General features: G+C 43.1%; 1 protein-coding gene across 2 annotated transcripts in view; it reads left to right on the top strand.

Annotated features, from left to right (window-relative positions):
• Positions 1-18,061, top strand: part of CUNH4orf19 (chromosome unknown C4orf19 homolog) — a 66,889-nt gene that overhangs the window by 41,005 nt on the left and 7,823 nt on the right. The window contains exon 2 of one of the 2 annotated variants that reach the window (XM_070012496.1): positions 6,794-6,843. The gene's annotated coding sequence lies outside the window, so the exon portion shown is untranslated. Of the gene's footprint in view, positions 1-6,793; positions 6,844-17,992; positions 18,011-18,061 lie in introns of those variants that run through there. The other variant, XM_070012497.1, reaches the window with a different exon arrangement.

The following is an 18,061-nucleotide window of genomic DNA, read 5'->3' as shown; positions in this document are numbered from 1 at the left end:
TAGTTTATTGGAGATAGGAGTCTCACAGGCTTTTCTGCCTGGAGTGGATTCAAATCATGATCCTTAGATCTCAACCTCCTGAGTCCCTAGGATCACAGATGTGAGCCACTGGTGCCTGGCTTTTTTTTTGGGGGGTGGGGGGGGTCCGGTCGTGGGGCCTGAACTCTGGGCCTGGGCGTTGTCCCTCAGCTCTTCAGCTCAAGGCTAGCGCTCTACCTCTTGAGCCACAGTGCCACTTCCGGCTTTTTTCTTTTTGCTTATGTGGTGCTAGGGAATCGAACCCAGGGCCTCAGGCATGCAAGGTAAGCGCTCTACCACTGAGCCACCTTCCCAGCCCCCTGGCTTTTTTTTTTAATTCTTAAAATGAAACTGTCAACTACCATGTATGCCAGAAATACAAGTTCATCAGTTACAACCATAGGCAGCCTATAGATAGAAGAGTTTGACCAAACTGTTGAAATCAATGATTTCTGTGGAATGTTACCTTTTAAAGTTTGTTCATTATTATTTGCACACTGTGTGCCTCACATCTTTTATGTATAACAAGCATCTTTCTTTCCTGCAAAACTCCTTGTTAAACATTTGCCAGCACACCATTGCTGTAAGCTGTGACTGGTTTGCAAACTTTGCCCTGCCTACGCCAGAGTAACAACCATGTATGTCTTCCTCAAAAATGAGGCATCATTTTGAACACAGTTGATATAGCATTTTAAAAAAAATCTTATTGGACCTAGGGAAATACTGTTTTATCCTACTGTTAAAGGGAGAAGCTAGAAAGTACTTCAGCCACATCTGCTAGGGACTTTTTTTTTCCAGTTGAAGACTATCAGGAAAGATGCAAGTGACCCCAAAGCACATTGCAAATAAGTACTGCATTTTGCGGGGATACATTGTGCTATTGAAGGTTAGAGGATGATTTCCATGTGTTGCTGGCTTAAGTAGTAAGAGTTCCACCCCTCTACTCAAAGAATAGTAAGTTTGTACACTTTACATGTTACTATATCCAGCTAATATTACTACAAGCCACTCAGTAATCTGAGATCCACAAAATCATGGTTTGAAACCAGCTTGTGCAGAAAAGTCTGCTATACTTCATCTTTAAAATAGTCAGCAGAAGGCTGGACTAGAGGGGTGGTTCAAATGGTAGAAAATCATTACAGCAAGCATGAGGCCCTGAGTTCAAAGCAAAATATCATCCAAAAAATTCATATGGAATTTAAGCCAGTCTCAAATTTACTTATTTTAGTAAGTTAAAAGTAGGTTAACAGCTTCTACTTTTGTTTACTTTTTTTTGAACCACCACTGTCTAGAAACAGTCATTCAATCTGTGACTTGCCATCCGTATTTATATGCACTCTCTTACCTTCAGTTACCTATGTCTACTTTAATTAATCTTGGACTGTTTCCACAACCTGTGTTTCCGCATTACATTCCACACTTGCAGAAGGTGGGGCTGTCTTGTTGATTTTAGCTTATATAAAAACAAGAGGTTTTTTTTTTTTGACCTGCAAAATTTTGAGAACTACCCTTATCAGCTTATGCTTATATATCTAATATTTTTAAAGGAAGGAAGGAAAGAAAGGAGTGAGGGAGGAAGGAAGGAGGAAGAGAAGGAAGAGATAGAGGAAGGAAGGAAGGAAGGAAGGAAGGAAGGAAGGAAGGAAGGAAGGAAGGAAGGAAGGAAGGAAGGCAGAGGAAGAGAGGGAGGAAAGGGAGGGAGGGAGGGAAAAAAAGGAAAAAGAAAAGGAAGGAAGGAAGGAAGGAAGGAAGGGAGGGAGGGAGGGAGGGAGAGAGAAAGGGAGAGAAGGAGGGAGGAAGGGCAAAGAAAACACTGTATTTTAATACCTGGATAAGCTAAGTATGGTGTGTCCTAGGAGAGATCTGTCACATTTGCTAAGCATTTGGAAACTGGGTGACCACATAACGGCAGGAAATACATACAGTACACATATTCCTAGTGATGATCATGCCAAAATATTTCTTTTCTATTTTCAATATTCAGGATATGTTCAAGTCTTTCTTTTCTTAGGACAAGCCAACTTGTCATCAATGATACTAAAAGGAAACCTCGAGCAAGTTCTTGGTCTCAGGATTTGGCTCTCAGGGGCAAGGAGTACTAGTTAGCTGGTTGTCCCTCCCCTGCCTGTCCATGGCATTTAAGAAAGCAAGGTGACATCATAAACGATACAAAAATAGCCTATTTATGTATCTGTTTATTTGTGTTTATTTTTGAAAATCCATCCTTCAAGAATGATGCTTTTTAATTGTTTCATTATCTTTAAGCAGTTACCTGGCTCCATTCAAAAATTATATAATTTTAAGTTCAATGTCATTGCTGCAGTCTTACACAAACATATTAAGAGCACTTGCCCAAGAAGATAAGCTGATAACACTAACTTCTATGGCATCATGAATCCCAGGTAATTAGGACACAACTGATTTTCAGGAAGGCTACAGGAATCCATACTGGTTTTGTCATACCTGTGGCATTGACTAGCAGCTTTCCTTAGGCTTTACTCCCTCAATCCTACCATTTTATCATTAAATCCAAGTTGGAGGTTAGACCTTCAGGTCCAGTTAGCTAAGAATTTATTGAATACCTTCTCTGTGCTGGGTACTGAGTTAAAATACTTGGCACCTGAAAGATGGTGAGTTTGAGGCTAGCTTTGGAAGGGATGGACCGGACTCCAGAAAAGGTCCTCCCATCTGTGTATTACCTGGCTTTTGATTCTTTTTTGTTATGACACAGCTGCAGGCAAGACTGAGAAGACTAAGAAACTTGCTCATTTGGGGCCAAAGCTGCGAATAAATCCATTTTTTTCATACATACTTTCTCACTGCAGGCAAGTGTTTGGACCCAGAGCAAGGCATTAGGGCTGGAGACCCTGGTAACAGCTTCAGCTATATCTTGAGCTAGTAATCTGGCACAACTTTTCATATACTAAGTACAGCTAATTTAGCATGGACTAAATTTTCAGATCCACCTTCAGATGAGTGAATTTTACACTCTGTGTTGTGGATGATTGTGCTTTAAGGAATGAGGATCTTCCTTGTTTCTTCTTTCTGCAATTGGAGATATAAATCAGGGTTTTGTTTCCTTGATTTCGATGATGGTCTTCTTTGATCATGACTTCACACAAGGAAAGGAAAAGATATTTCCTTATGTGAAATGGTGGTTAAATTCTCATAAGCTCAGACAACAAAGGCGCCTGTGTGGGGACCAGGAATTCCTCTTGGAATAAGGGGCCGACCCCAGCTGAACCATATCCAAGGAAGATGCTGCAAAGCTTGTTAAGAGAAAGCAGCACTGTGTGAGATCTTTTCTTTCTCTTCAGATATTGTTCCAGCTTGGGAATTGGGGGTAGGGGTGGGAAAACCCATCAGAGGAAAGCAGAAGGTACACTAAATGCATTTTCCAAGTACAAGGAAAAGTGAATTCTTGCATCTAGTGTTCGTGCCAATTCATGCTTAACGTACTGAGGAAAGAAAGGAAGAAAGAAGGAAGGAAGGAAGGAAGGAAGGAAGGAAGGAAGGAAGGAAGGAAGGAAGGAAGGAAGGAAGGAAGGAAGGAAGGAAAGAGAGAAAGAAAAAAGAGGAAAAAAGGAAGGACCGACCAGTGAGCCACTCACATGTGAATGTTAGTGTCATTTACCCTCATCTTTCTTTGCTCAGAAATTTCCCTTCCAGGCACAGGTGATGACAGATGCTTTCATAGTGATGCATAGCGTAGTGATGAGAAGAAATGAGAGGTGAGGAGGTCTTGCCCTCCTCTATATAGAGGTGTATCTTTCCAAGACACAGCCCTAGTGACCTCCTTCTTCCAACTAAGCTCCATCTGCCAGTTGTCCACCACCTCCCAATAATGACATCTCATTAAAACTCCATCAAGAAGTCAATCCATTGATTAGGTTAGATCCTACAAGATCCAATCACCTCTCAGTGATCAGATCCTCCAGCTGAGAACCAAGTCCTCAGTACATCAGTCAGGAAGCAAAGAAAGAGGGAGAGAGGGAAAGAGGGAAGGGAGAAAGGAGAGAGAAAGAGAAAGAGAGAGAGGGAGGGTGGGGTGGGGGGGAGGGAGGGAGGGAGAAGGAAGAAGAGCAGCAGAATGGCAGCTGCCTGCTTTGTACTTTACTTCTGCTAACCCCATTCACGAAGTCTGCAGGAACAAATGCACAGAGAGGTGAGGAGAATTGCATGCTCCATATGATCTTGAGCCTGTCACTCTTGACTCCTGCTTTCCTCAGGCACTTACGGATTCTAGCATCTAAACTGGGCTAAGTCTTCAGTTTCCAAACTCTGCACTTACCAGGTCAGCTATTTCACATCTCTGAGCTTTCTGTTTTTACCTGCTCTGTCGCGCTCCCTGAGGATCTGTACCTTTCCTTTTTTTAATGGAAGGCAGTTGGATGCCTGCCTTGCCTACCTCCTTCCCCATGTCATCTTCTCGTCTATCATTTCAACAAAATGCTGAACTCAGGGCCTGACTTTCCAAAAACTGCCCATACGCTTCCTACCGCCCTATGTGTGGACTCGTCATCTTTCCTTTCATTGGTCAGTTTCCAAGAAATAAGAAAACTTTTAATAAGGCTTTTCATATGTTTTCTGATTTTTCATGGCAGCACTGGGAATTGAACTGACTGGCCTTCTTTCTTCTTTTCTCTCTCTTTTTTTTTTTTGTTTGTTTATGCCTAGATCAGCCTGAACTATGATCCTCCTAGTTCTGCTTCCCATGTAGCTTACCTGACAAATGGGTGCCACTGTGTCTAGTCATTGTGCTTTCTCTGTCGCTTGGAATGCTGGGTACACATCGTTACATGCAGCCATGAGATGATTGAAGTGGAATATCCTAAACTAACCTCATATTGTGAGTCCCCCACCACCACCAATCTCTATCTTCCCAGTTGCTAGGATTATGGTAGTAAGAGTAAGCCATAATGGCCAACCTAATTCCCTTCTTTTGTCGTACAAATCTGTCATATCCAGCTGGCTTCCCTTGAAGCACTTATCACTACTTGTAAAATTTGACTCCCTACCACACGAGTTTCTTGCCAAGTCAAGGAGAACAAGCTGTCCAGATGGCATACTCTCAATCCTTGACATCCGACAGGCTCTATAACTTCTCATTACTTATACCAATATCCTAATAGTAGCATCTAACAGACAGGTCAGTTCGTTATTGAAAACTAAAACAAAAGGTTGTGTGGAGTCAATTTATCTGAGGTAAGAGATCAGGAAACATGGTGTGGATTCTCAGCTTGTGTGCGTTTCTAACCTTCACATCCTCTGTTTCCTCACCTTTCAAAGTATAGCATTGGCCTTGGGGCTTCTCTGTGGAAATGATATCATTCACAGGCAAAATAAGGGCCTGTTCCAGTAAGACAGGGATGTGGCCACAAAGGTGGACCTGGGATTTGTTCTACAAGGAATACAATAAAAGTGAAGGGAGAGAAGGCTCCCATTTTTTTTGGGGGGGGGGGTCCAGTCGTGGAGCCTGAACTCTGGGCCTGGGCGCTGTCCCTCAGCAATTCAGCTTAAGGCTAGCACTCTACCACTTGAGCCACAGTGCCACTTCCGGCCTTTTTCTTATGTGGTGCTGAGGAATAGAACCCAGGGCCTCAGGCATGCAAGGCAAGCACTCTACCACTGAGCCACCTTCCCAGCCCCAAGGCTCCTGTTTTTTAAATTGCCTTCTATCTGATGCAGAGCTTTTGGTGCACGGGACTGGCTGCTCTTTTCTCAAATGTTTCTACTGCTCCTTCTACTGCCAAAAACTTTCCACCTCCTTCATACAGAAGGGCAAACCCTACGATTCTGTCTTCTCACCTCGTTCCTTGGAGTGCACCTTCATCCTCCAGGTAAATTCTCTTGTTGAGAGACTCAACCAGTCAGGCTTTGGTTTGTTGCTGGGTGGAGTGGTGGAGCCTGGGAGGTCGCAGAGCTAAGAAAATGGAGCCCTCTACTCAGTTTTTCTAGGTTCTTGTCACTATCTAAGAAAAGATTTCAGAGAGCAGAGAAAGTAAGGAACTGGAAGAACAATGAATCCTAACAAAGAGAAAGGGTGTGTGCTCTCCTGGGAAAGTGAGGCTCCTCAGGTGTTCTCAGCGGGGATACTGAGTAGCCAGCTCCGCTCAGAGGCAAACTTTAATGGGAAGATTATGGAGGGGGAAAGGGCAAAATTCAAGGAATGGGTTGGGGCTTTCCTAGGTTAAGGGAAAACTGCCCCATGAAGTTTTCAACTGTATCATACACCAGCTGCATGATATGAATATGCCATTATCATGAAGCCATGTTGGTCCCACCAAGTTTGGGGCAGTCTTATTTACTACTGTTTGAGTGGCCATATGCTCTCCTGCTGATGCACAGCTCCAGGATTCCATCAACAAACCTCTAACAACCATGCAGTCTGTCTCTTTCTGGTCCTGTGCCAATCCAGCCTACATCGTAGCTGCAAGTTATTGAATAATTACCACACACACACACATACACACACACACACACACACACAGGATTAAGAATATACATGTGCTAGTTCAATCTTATTATAAGTGGAGCTGTGAAATTTCAGCTAATTGTTAATTGATTGCTAAGAGACCGGTGTCCAAACTCAAGTCTACACATACCAAACCCCTTGCTTTGCTGGGCTCTCTCTTCCAGACCATGAATTCCATCCCCTCATGATGGCCGCTGATCCTCAGGAAGGGCTGCCTTCCGCCCCCTTCCCATCCAGCAAGCCAGATGTAAAAAGGAGGTAATGAGCAGACCTCAATCTTCCATTTCTTTGTTGTTGCAGGAAGAGAAGTTAAACTGTAAGAGCAACCCAATGGGCAATCTCCCCAACAGGTAAGCTGTTTTCTTTTGTCTAAGTTTTGGAAAAAGTCTATTCTTTCCATGTTCCATTAAATTGTTTTATCGCTCAGTAATACAGATTTTTTTATTTTTTTTGGAAGTCTGAGCCTGCTGTCCCTCAGCTCTTCAGCTCAAGGCTAGTGCTCTATCACTTGAGCCACAGTGCCATTTCCTGCTTTTTCTGCTTATGTGATGCTGAGGAATCGAACCCAGTGTCTTATGCATGCGAGGCAAGCACTCTACCACTGAGCCACTTTCCCAGCCCTTAGATATTTTTTTTGCATTGTAGTTTTTACTAAAACATTATGTCAGCAGAGCAATTGCCCAAACCTGTTCGTTTCTGATGCATTCAGATTTCAGTAGAAATCCCATATTTTTGTTGTTGTTTGGGGAGATAACCCTAGAACCTGCATGATGAGGCATTATCCAACCAAGTCCTTCACATTGAAAGAGTTGTGGTCTGTCTGCCTCCAATCTGGGCAGCTGAACAGTTTCTCCACTAAACACCGTGTCCCCAGAACAATGGTTCTCATAGCATCCGTGTTCTCTAAGGACTTGTTAGAAATGTCTTTCCTCAGTCCCATCCCAGACTTCCTCCATCAGAAGCTCTGGGGATGAGGCCTAGCCCTGCAGGCTTCTACAGTATTCCCTCAAGTTTAAGAACCAGGTCCTAGGGTTGCGGACTTGTTGTTGCGCTTCCATAAGAAATATCTCCCACAGGTCTTCTGGGGAGTGCTAGAAACTTTAGTCAGTAAGAGGAAGTAGGTCCTTGATGGGGGTAGGGGATTTCCTGGACCCTTCTTCTGGGTGTGCCCCGCTCTGCTTCCTGTTCACCATGAGACTCCATCCTACTATCATGATATTCTTCCTTGCCTCAGACCCAACGCAGTGGACTAGCCTACTTTTCTTCTGAGACCTCTGAGACCAAATTTCAAGCCAAAAATCAACCTTCCCCTCCTTGTAAATTGTTTCCCTTAGTATTTGTCACAGTGATGAATACCTTCCTTCTACTGATCTCTCTCTGGCTTTTTTTTCCAACTCCCTCTTCATTTCCATCTTTAGCCCAAATCTCAACACCATCTGAGTACCTTATGTCTTCTACATACTTGGCTCCAGTGGATCCAACCTTTATGTCCCCTACCCCCATGCTGTTTCTCAAATGTAACCTATGTGGTCACTATCCTTGTTCCCATGGCTGCTCGCTGTGTACAGAGCCTTATCATCCTTTGAGGTTCATGTGTGCTACAGTTTGGAGACCTCCCAGCTCCTCTGTATCATGCCATACAATAGGCCGATAGCCATCTTGCCTTTGTGCATTCTATTCGTCTGCATTTCAGCTGCATTTCTATCACCTCCCACAGATACATCCTGGACCAAGTGTTACCCATAAATATTAAGTAATGCTTAAAGGATACTCTCTCTTAGCATTCCAAATTTTCCACATTCAATGATGCCAGGTTATTGGCTCTTTGTTCACTTGTTCTCTCAACAAACAATAAAATAAAACTATTTAAGTTGTGTTGAAGGTAAAGTAAAAGGTAATGTGGGGCTATAATAAGAGATGCCTAAACCAGCAGGTGAAGTAGAGGCCAAAGAAATAGCCAATAGCAAGGTCCTTGATCCAGAAACATATAATTTGAAAGAAGATTAGTATGAGCAGGAAAAGAAACAAGAGATGATATGCAAGAAGATTGTGCTTGGAATAGGAAAGACTTTATCCTTACTTTATAAGATCCTCATTGGTGCTAAAGGAGTTACTACAGTCAGGTCTGACAATTCACTATGCTTCAATTGTATATGTTGCTTAAAATGAAGACGCAGTGAAGAAGCCCTTTCACCAGGACAAATGCAAGCCTGAGTTCCTGCCCAGTTCTCATCATCTTTCTATCACCTGATCAACATACCAACACTTTCTGTGTATTTATCAATACATTTATCTTAGTGAATTTGAGGCTTGTGGCACTCTAATGCATTCCTAAACACACCTCGCTCAAATGTTCACAGAGAAAGAGCATCTGTAAGGCTCATCGCAGCACTTCCTAAACTTAGAACCAGGAGACAGCACTTCAGCGTTCTACTTGGGCCACTTTAAACTGTGAAACCATAAGAGGGAACAGTACCCACATACAAAAATGTGGCACAAGTAAATCAGAAGGAAAATAGTACGAAGGTTGAGAGGAGGCAGTAGACAGCTTATGTGAGCTCAACTAAGAACAGCCACGTCAGCAAGACCACATTCTCGGTCATTCTATGTGTAATGTCCCCAAATGACCACACCAGTGCTGTGGGTATTGATTTGGGGGTTACAATTCAACCCTAGCAAGTAGGTGAATTTACAAGAACTGAATCCATAGGTCATGAGGATATTGACTAGACATGGAAAGCATGTATTAGGAAAACGCCTGTATGCTTGACATTTTTACCACGGCCTTCATTATGCTACATTATTAAATGTCCTGAGGGGATTAGACACTTATGAAATGTTGAGTCCAGGGAGTGATAGGGATTCAGATTTGTGATCTGGAAAGATCTCAGGACTTTTGTGTGGTCAGTGTTTTGGAAGGATACATTTGTAGTGGGAAGATGTACAGCAATCCAGCTAAGAAAGCAATGATGGCGTCCTCACCTAGGACAATGGGAGTGTGTATGGAAAGCAAGGATGGGTTGAGGGAAGACAGTAGAGGAGGTAACATTACTACCAAATAGCCTTTTGTTCCAAATAACCCCCTGGAAGGCACTGTGGAAATAAGCGAGCACTGACCTTCACCAAGAAGATCTTTCTAATCATCCCAAATTAATAAGCAAGCTACTTGCCTATATAGCACATTACCTGATGTATTTAATCTAGTACTTTTAACTCTGTATTTGGTCATCTTTTTTCACAAAAGCTTTCTCTTTCTGGACTCTAAACCCTGCTTTGAGCCCTAGAACCAAATTCAGTACTTGGCCCATAATAGGAGCTAAGGAAATACATATTGCATGAGTGGTTCGTGAGTCCTTTAACAAATACAAGAGATCTTTTACCCCTTTGTCACCTGGAAATTAGCAGAACATCTTGCCTCCAGCAGGTGCTCGGGATGTTTAAGGTCTCTAAACCAGGCACCATCTTTTCAATGCAAGAACCATTTTGACTATACTTAGAAACTTTGGGGTTCAATTCTGTATGGTAGGGCCATGTTACAAGTACAAGTTCCCAGTCCTTTCTGCTTTTGTTTATTTTTCAGCTACAATCTCAGGCTTTTGCCTGAAGTGGGCCTCTGACAGTGACCTCCTACCTCTACCTCCCCTGTATCTAGATAATAGACATGAGCCACTACTCCTAGCCTGTTTTTATGAGATAGAGTGGCAATAATTTTTGTCCTGAGTAGAGGGGGCTTGGACCTGAATCCTCCTCTCTCTACCTCTTGACTATCTGGGATTTCAGGCATGAACCCCACATTCAGCATCTCTTCTTCTTCTTCTTGGCCACCAATTCTGTCATATTAGTATAGTACCCTTATGATCTTGTTTAGCCTTAATTACATCCTAAGAGCCTTATCCACAAATGCAGATGTATGGGGTTAGGGCTTCAACATGTGACTTTTAAGGGACACCTAGCCATCACTGTAGGATTCTAGAACCAGCAATGATGACCTTGCTTTGTAACCTAAACCAAAGTCAGGCAAATTAGCCTTACAAACAGTGCCCTACCCTGGGCACCCTTGGCATATCACACACACACACACACACACACACACACACACACACACACACACACACACACACACACACACACACACACACACACACACACACACACACACACGTCTCCAGCTGTGACCTGCTGTGACCTGCCTTCAATGAGCTATGCAGCAAGTTCTTTCAGACCATGCTGTCATGATGGTGGTGATCATGACAGAAGGTCCACTGAGTCCCATATGAAAGACACAGAAGCGAAAGGGGGAAAAATCATTCAATTTAAAACTTTAAACTCATCTGCTCGGGTAAACTATGTTGGTATTCCCTGAGAATTTTCCAGAGTACACATATCCATAACAGGTTCAAGGAGTCATGCCCCCACTTCAACTACGGCTCGTCTGCTTGGTGTGGAACGTGGTGTGAATGGCATGGTCTGTTGGCTGTTCCATGGACAGGATTCTACCCAAGTACCAGGATTTAGGGGAAAACATGTAATGCCATATCCTTGATGAGAATCTGATTGTATGTGAAATTGTGCATGATTATTGAGCCCTCCCCTCTCCCTTCCCCCTCCCCTCAGTCTCCCTCTCCCTCTCCTCCCCCCTCCCTCTTATTCTCTCAGTGTGGTCTTAGCCACTTTCTCCACTTTGAAATTTTCTCAACCTGAGTACCTGGGCCTTTGTGTCTATGGGTTTCTTGTCTCTGGATGCTACCAAACTCTGATGGGAAGTATTGGAAAAAAAATTAGGTGCTGCTAGTATGAAGTATGTAGTTAAGCCTTTGATGGCTGCACTGGTATTGAACTTGTGCAAGCTTCTTCCTTGTCATTATTCCCTAAATAATACAATATTACAAAATATTCATATTGTCTTAGGCATTATAAGTAACCCACATATTATTTCAATTAGATGCAAGTTTCTCCCTATACCAAAAACAAAACATAAAGGAAAGTATATGTAAGGTATATAAAAGCTATGCTATTTTATATAAGGGACTTAGGGATTTTTGTATCTGTGGTTCACAAAGGTGCCAAGGGAAAACAATAGACCAATAGCGTGCAAGCTCTTGGAGATATCTAGATAATCAATCCCAAGAGTTTAGATATTTTTCGGAAGCTGTAAGTGGAACATTTCTGAGGCAGGCATGAGGGACATATTAAAAGTCATCTCCTGCCACCATACAGATGCTGGGGAAGGAGCTAGCACCTTACACATTTTTACAGATATAAAGAACATCTAAACGTATTCACTAGCCACCTCTCACACCCATTGATGACACTGTGGAAGATAGTGTACAGGTCCTTATGGCTTACACTTTCCCCAGTGGTAATTTCAGAGTGTCTACTAAAAAGGGGCATAGGAGCTCACAAGGAAATCAAGGAGTCTTTTCCTGAAATGACATTCCATGGAAAACAGACCGACCTGAGTTGGGAAAGGGATCTTAGTGCCATTGATTAAGGAGCTAAGTCCAACCACGCTTGATGCCCCCACGTTGACCTCCCCTGAGTGTGATTTTCAGCAAGTGCAGCACATATATGTTACATGACACCAGTTTTTGCAGAATCCAAGGGCACTACTGCTCCTAAGCCAGGCCACTTTGGGCCAGAATGTTATCTGTATTAGGCAAAGTCCTGCAGGGAACAGGAACCCCTCCTTCCAAACGGAGGAAACTGTATATGGGTCATTTGGTTATGCCAATATTGGAAGAGCTGAGAAAACAAATGAGGTGATAAGGCAACACAGATTGTTCGGGGAGAGATGTTCCCACCTGCCCTGGTTTGAAGGTTTGTCTCCTCTCAAACTCATGCCACACTTTAATCTCTGGTATAACAGTGCTGGGGAGGTATGGCCAGTTGTGAGGGGGTCATGTGGTCATCACAGAGGTGGGTCCCTGGTAAAAGAAGATGCTCTAGCCCCTCCCATATCTCTCACTAGCTTTCACTCAAACATACACACTCACCTCATGGTCCCTACTTTCTCTCCAATACATGTACCATGTAGTAGTTTCTGCTCTGTCATGATATAACAAGATGGACTTCAGCAGATTTAGTGAGCCACTACTGGGTACTGGATGGAAGTAGCTAGCAGATGCTCTGCTGTCTTTATAGAAGAAATTAGAAATGGCCAGCCCCAAATCAGAGACAGTGTTTCATGTATAAGTCAAAAGATGATCTCTAGCCAAGAGCCTGTGACTCATGCTTGTAAGTCTAAGTACTAAGAAGGCTGAGATCTGAGGTTCATGGTTCAAAGCCAGACCAGGCAGAAAAATCTACAAGACTCTATCTCCAATTAATCAATAAAATTCCAGACGAGGTATAGCTCAAGTAGTACAGTGATAGCCATGACTGAAAATGCCCTATGAGAGCTTGAGGCCCTGAGTGCAAGGCTAAGCACCACCACCACCACCCTCCCCCCCACACACACACACATACACACATATGCACTCTGCAGTCTATTTCCTTGATAGGACCATTTACTGTCAGATGGTGGTAGCATGGCCACTAGGACTTAAAGGTGACACTAACTGTTTGGGATACTTACCTTAACTTCCCCACAAGGCAAAGCACCTACCATAGATTATAATAACCACTATATAATCATTTGGGTAAATGCCCAAAAATGGGATTGCTGGGTCATAGGGGAGCTCTAGGTGGAGTCCTTGAGGAACCTCCATGCTACTTTCCAAAGTGGTTGAACAAGTTTACACTCCCACCAACAATGAAGTAAGGTTCCCTTCTGTCCACATCCCCTCCAGCATCTGTTGTTATTAGAGTTCTTGATTCTAGCCATTCTAACTGGGGTGAGGTGGTATCTCAATGTTGTTTTGATTTGCATTTCTTTTATGGCTAGAGAAGTTGAGCATTTCTTCATGTGTCTATTGGCCATTCTTCTTTCCTCTTCAGAGAAGTTTCACTTTAAGTCTTTAGCCCACTTATTTATCAGACAGTTGTTTCTTTGAAGATTTGTTGTTGGGGATTTAATTTTTTGAGTTCCAGGTATATTTTAGATATGAGACCCTTGTCTATTGTATGGCTAGTGAAGATCTTCTCCCAATCCGTGGGCTTGCTATTGATCTTGCTAGCTATGCAGAAGAGACCACACTAAAGCTACCAGCACATACATTTATTGCAGCATTATTTACCATAGCTAAGATATGGAACCAAAGCAGATGCCCCTAAGTAGATGAATGGATCAAGAAAATGTGGTATATATACACAATGGGATTCTATGCCTCCATCAGAAAGAATGACATTGCCCCATTTGTTAGGAAATGGAAAGACTTGGAAAACATTATATTAAGTGAAGTAAGCCAGGCCCAAAGAAACATAGGTCCCATGGTTTCACTTATTTGTAATAAGTAGTGTATATGTGAGTCAAGCAGAAAATGTCAGATAAGTCGATGTTAGGGAAATGAACCCCAAGATAAGTATTCAATTGTTTTTTTTCTTTCATGCAATTGTTTCTAACGTATTTATAAGATGATTTCTTTGTTGCTTTGTATGTCCCTCCCCCAGGGTATAACCCCTGCTTTCACTGTATTTGATGTTGATATAATTTGTGGAGGGGAAGGGAAAACAATCATTTAAATAGGGATACAGGTAGACCCATTGCAACAATGATATGTACAAGTCGTTATGTCAAAAAACGAGCTTTAAAACTTTGATGGGGGGAGAGGATCCGAGTGGGGGAGTGGGGGGTATGGGAAGGGATGGGAAGGGAAACAAAGGAGGAGGCAACTGCTTGATAAGAAATGTACTCATTATCTCGCCCATGTAATTGTAACCCTTCTGTATGGCATTTTCACAAAAGAGAGAGAGAGAAAGAGAGAGAGAGAGAGAGAGAGAGAGAGAGAGAGAGAGAGAGAGAGAGAGAGAGAGAGAGAGAGAGAGAGAAATAACCACTATATACTCCCATCTGGTGATTGATACTTGAAACTACACTGTAAAAATTAGTGGTCACCTAAATGAAGAGAAAAAAGTTTCTTTTTGCAAAAACTACTGGGCACAAGATGCTTTTTATGGTGTAATCCAGTACACTCAGAAAAACATACAGGAAGTATTCATAATTAAGACAATAACCACAGCATTAATAGCAGCTACATTTTCCCACTGTCTAACTTTTGTAGCATTGGGCAACTTATATAACCTATCCATTTCCATGTGCTTAGCTTTCGTACATGCACTATTCCTCACTTTGAGGAGTTGTTGTAAAGTTGAAGTGAATTAAGACAGAAAGTCCCAATAAGAGCACTCTGCTGTGTAAACTCACCTGTTAACTACAGTATTTATTAGTAATTCCTGGCAGTGCCAGGCACAAGAGTAAAATGCTTTCCATACTGTCATCTCATTGAATTTTCATCATACGTCTCATGAGCAGAATGGTTATCATTTCCACTTTGCAGACCAGACTACTGAAGCTCAGAGGCAAAGAGAATTGCTTACAAGTTACAGGGAGTATAACTGTAATTGTAACCAACTCTCACTTCAGTCTGCGCTCTTACCACTGTGATATATTGCCAGGTTGGTAGGGGTTGTCTTCCTAGAATATACATAAATCCCATCCTGCTCCATACCTTTTACCTGCCACTCAACACACACACGCACATACACACACACACACACACACACACACACACACACACACACACACACACACACACACACACACGCTCTCTCAAAGCATGCTCCCCAAAAATTACACCCATGAGTTTTCAAAACCTACACATTAAGGAGGGAATTCTTTTGTTAAGGAAATATACCAGGTAGTCTAGAGTGTGTGTGTGTGTGTGTTTGTGCTGGTCCAAAGCCTGAACTCAGGTCCTCAAGCTCTCGCTTAGATTTTCCGTCATGGCTAGCACTCTAGCACTTGAGCCATGCCTCCAAGCTGGCATATTGCTGGTTAAGTAGAGGGTCTTACAGATTTTCCTGCCAAGGCTGGTTTTTAACCAAGGTCTTCAGATCTCAGCCTCTTGCGTAACGAGGATGACAAGCATGAGCCATGGGTACTAGCTAGAGTTTATCTTTTCACTTATCTTATTCAGTTTGGTGGGCCAGCTCTAATTTCTTCTAAAAAGGAAGCAGAACACCTGCTAGCTATTTTTCATTCATTCTACTTGAATGGAGATCTCAGTACCCAGTCATGGCTCACTAAACATCTGTCTACTTTGCCTGCTGGTCAGATTCTAGGAAGTCCTAGATGATGTTCTCTAAATATCAGCAAGTCAGTTTTCTTTTTAAAAAACAAGGTGGATATTTAGGTGTTTCATTTTATTATAGCTCTCTTACAAATATCCCCTTCATCTTCCACACACTCAAAATCCTTCCCAATAGCTGCTTGAAGTAGAATGTCCTTGATGCGGCTGCATCCCAAGAGGAGCTCAGCTCTTTGTCCCTCTCAATTCATGTGCTTGACTAGGGGTAGACACTCTATTGGAATAATTTATGAAATCTGAGAGCCCAGAGTGATGTATACCCACCGTCTCCGGCAAAGGCAGGAGATTTGCAGTAGAAGTCAGCCAGGGTTATATAGAAAGGTTCCATGTCCCAAATAGCATCTGGTACCCATTCTCCTTCATTCCCACCTGTCACCAGTAGTCATTCCTGTAGTTGAATGCCAAGGATGAGCTAACACTGGCTGAGGAAGGCATCACTGTGAGGAGGGCGGCTGCAGAAGCACACTGAAGGAGTGGCTGTCTCCTGGGATGGATGGAGCAGCGGCCTGAGGACAGGCCCTTAGCTCTGATTTTCCCCGAGGGTTCTGATGCCTGTGGAAGTAGACAGTAGTCAGCAAAAGTTCTCATCTTACATGCCACGACACCTGCATGGAGTCAGAAAAGCGGTGAGCTCTCGATGCACCCTTTTCCCAGCCCTTCCTCCATAGCCTTCTTCAGGCAGAGCCTTGCTGCTGGTGGTTTCTTGCACCAAGCAGTGCCAAGTAGATTAAAAACTGGTCTTAGATTGTTAATAATTTTCTCCTTGACCTTTTTCTATTGCCATTATTTCAGATGGAAGGAGAAAGCTGCAAGAAAAACTCAAAGAATCCCCTATTTCCTCTACCCAGAAACTCAAGAATAAGTAGTTACTACAGTGTTCTACTAAACTCTCTTCTGAACACACACACACACACACACACACACACACACACACACACACACACATTTTTCCTAATCATGACCAAAATGGGAAAATAACATTGATTTAAGACAATCACCTGATCTGCTCACTTCCTTCACATCTTGATCAATTGTGCCAGTGGTGACCTTTTAACAAGAAAATGGGTCATGTAGAACACTGTGTTGTCATGGCTGCTTGGCCTCCTGTAATCTGGTCCCTCGATCTATCTGTATCATCCTGACATTACATTGTTTAAGGCATACAGACCACTTGCTTTGGGGAATGCCCTTCCTGTTGCAGTTCAGGACCTGTTCTCAGGCACGAGAATCCAGGAACGGTGATGCTGTGCACTCAGCACTTTGTATAGAACCCTCACGCCAGCCATTATGATGGTATTACCTTTGGAGACGTGGATTCTACTCACCAGGTTTTACCACCATAAGGACACTAATCTCACCTTCAACCTTATGGTGGGAAGAGGCTAAATATCCTATTGTCAACTTTACCCTCCCTGACCCCAAGTCTCAGCATCCACAATGATTCTTACTTGGGTCCATTCTTAGTACGAGGGTTGTCAGATGGCAGTTTTTCTAAAGGCCTCATTCCTTGTCATGTGCTGGCTGGCTTCCTCCTTGTACGTCAGAGCCTTCCCTTTCCCCTTCTGTGTAATTCATCTCATGGTGGACTTGTGAATCCTTGTTTTCTTCCGTGAGCCCCAATCCTTTATAGTAGTATTTATACTGGTTCTAGAGCTGGCCAGGAGGACCTTTACACGCTGGCCACTGTCCTTTTACCCCTGTCCCTGTATTCTGCAAGGCAACTACAATTCAAAGGCAACTCTTTCCGGGTGGGTTGAGCCTTTCACTCTGGTACTGGATGTCCTGATGAATAATCAAGTTTCTCTACGTGGATAGAAAATGCCTCACTCTCCCTGATTTTTCCTCCCTCCCTTAATTCCTCCCTTGTGAAACAGGATTTTCCTTCAAGAAGACTTTACCAATAACTGCCATTCTCATGGTTATCTTCAAAGATGGGATTAAAACAGGACTCCAGGAGCCTGCTGCCAGCGCCCACAGTGGGTGGACACAGCCACCATTATGCTGTTTGTTTTTCCCCTGTGTAAACCACGAGAAGGTTACTAAAGGGTTTGTCCTTTGCTTCCCGGTTGCTTTTTTACACACCAAAGAGAAAGCTGAAGTTGATTCTGCTCTAGCAATCAAGGTCACCCAGGAAGAAAGCAGCCAGACCACTCTTTTGTGACTCAACCTTGCTTCCAAAGATACTGCTATTTTCTCATTTCCATGTAGCTTGCCGGGACCTGTCGTTTTCCTTTTTAAGTCTTGGAAAAAGAGAACCCCTTGCTAAATCAAGGTTTGGATGGGACGGGGTGTCAGGTGCAAAAGGAAATGGGTCCAGTTTTAA

This window comes from Dipodomys merriami, unplaced genomic scaffold, assembly GCF_024711535.1.
Source record: "Dipodomys merriami isolate MVZ:Mamm:240054 unplaced genomic scaffold, mDipMer1.0.p SCAF_9, whole genome shotgun sequence".
Taxonomy (NCBI): domain Eukaryota; kingdom Metazoa; phylum Chordata; class Mammalia; order Rodentia; family Heteromyidae; genus Dipodomys; species Dipodomys merriami.
This window is presented reverse-complemented; position numbering and strand designations above follow the sequence as displayed.